Raw genomic sequence first — 2195 nt, forward strand, 5'->3', positions numbered from 1 at the left:
CAGAAATTGCATACGAATTTAATACAAAACGCACAGTGCCTACTTAAGTACAAGAGGACTCACACTCTAACTTTCTATGATTTAAACCACTCCTGTGAGTCCAGTTTTAGATTCCGATGCTTCACTTCATGTTTACTGTATCCCTTGGTCCTTCTTATTGACGATGAAACACAGAAATTGCATCCGAATTTAAAATAAAAAGCACAATGGCGACTTAAGTACAAGAGGACTGACACTCTAACATTCTATGATTTGAACCTCTCCTGTGAGTCCAGTTTTAGATTCCGATGCTTCACCTCAGGTTTACTGTATCCCTTGGACCTTCTTATTGACGATGAAACACAGAAATTGCATACCAATTTAATACAAAAGGCACAATGCCGACTTAAGCACAAGAGGACTGACACTAACTTTCTTTGATTTGAGCTTCTCCTGTGATTCCAGTTTTAGAATCCGATGCTTCACTTCAGGTTCTCTGTATCCCTTGGTTCTTCTTATTGACGATGAAACACAGATATTGCATCCGAATTTAATACAAAAGGCACAATGCCGACCTAAGTACAAGAGGACTGACACTCTAACTTTCTATGATTTGAACCTCTCCTGTGAGTCCAGTTTTAGATTCCGATGCTTCACTTCAGGTTTACTGTATCCCTTGGACCTTCTTATTGACGATGAAACACAGAAATTGCATCCGAATTTAATACAAAAGGCACAATGCCGACTTAAGTACAGGAGGACTGACACTCTAACTTTCCATGATTAGAACCTCTCCTGTGAGTCCAGTTTTAGATTCCGATGCTTCACTTCAGGTTTACTGTATCCCTTGGACCTTCTTATTGACGATGAAACACAGAAATTGCATCCGAATTTTATACAAAAAGCACAATGCCGGCTTAAGTACAAGAGGACTGACTCTCTAACATTCTATGATTTGAAGCTCTCCTGTGATTCTAGTTTTAGCTTCCGATGCTTCACTTCAAGTTTACTGTATCCATTGGACCTTCTTATTGACGATGAAACACAGAAATTGCATCCGAATTTAACACAAAAGGCACAATGCCGACTTCAGTACAAGAGGAGGGACACTCTAACTTTCTATGATGTGAACCTCTCCTGTGAGTCCAGTGTTAGATTCCGAGGCTTCACTTCAGGTTTACTGTATCACTTGGATCTTCTTATTGACGATGAAACACAGAAATTGCATCCGAATTTAATACAAATAGTACATTGCCGACTTAAGTACAAAGGGACTGACACTCTAACTTTCTCTGATTTGAACCTATCCTGTGAGTCTAGTTTTTGTTGCCGAGGCTTCACTTCAGGTTTACTGTATCCATTGGACCTTCTTATTGACGATGAAACACAGAAATTGCATCCGAAATTAATACAAAAGGCACAATGCCGACTTAAGTACAAGAGGACAGACACTCTAACATTCTATGATTCGAACCACTCCTGTGAGGCCAGTTTTAGATTCCGATGCTTCACTTCAGGTTTACTGTATCCCTTGGACCTTCTTATTGACGATGAAACACAGATATTGCATCCGAATTTAATACAAAAGGCACAATGCCGACTTAAGTACAGGAGGACTGACACTCTAACTTTCCATGATTAGAACCTCTCCTGTGAGTCCAGTTTTAGATTCCGATGCTTCACTTCAGGTTTACTGTATCCCCTGGACCTTCTTATTGACGATGAAACACAGAAATTGCATCCGAATTTTATACAAAAAGCACAATGCCGGCTTAAGTACAAGAGGACTGACTCTCTAACATTCTATGATTTGAAGCTCTCCTGTGATTCTAGTTTTAGCTTCCGATGCTTCACTTCAAGTTTACTGTATCCATTGGACCTTCTTATTGACGATGAAACACAGAAATTGCATCCGAATTTAACACAAAAGGCACAATGCCGACTTAAGTACAAGCGGACGGACACTCTAACTTTCTATGATGTGAACCTCTCCTGTGAGTCCAGTGTTAGATTCCGAGGCTTCACTTCAGGTTTACTGTATCACTTGGATCTTCTTATTGACGATGAAACACAGAAATTGCATCCGAATTTAATACAAATAGTACATTGCCGACTTAAGTACAAAGGGACTGACACTCTAACTTTCTCTGATTTGAACCTATCCTGTGAATCTAGGTTTTTGTTGCCGAGGCTTCACTTCAGGTTTACTGTATCCA

Source organism: Schistocerca americana, unplaced genomic scaffold, assembly GCF_021461395.2.
Source record: "Schistocerca americana isolate TAMUIC-IGC-003095 unplaced genomic scaffold, iqSchAmer2.1 HiC_scaffold_59, whole genome shotgun sequence".
Taxonomy (NCBI): Eukaryota; Metazoa; Arthropoda; class Insecta; order Orthoptera; family Acrididae; genus Schistocerca; species Schistocerca americana.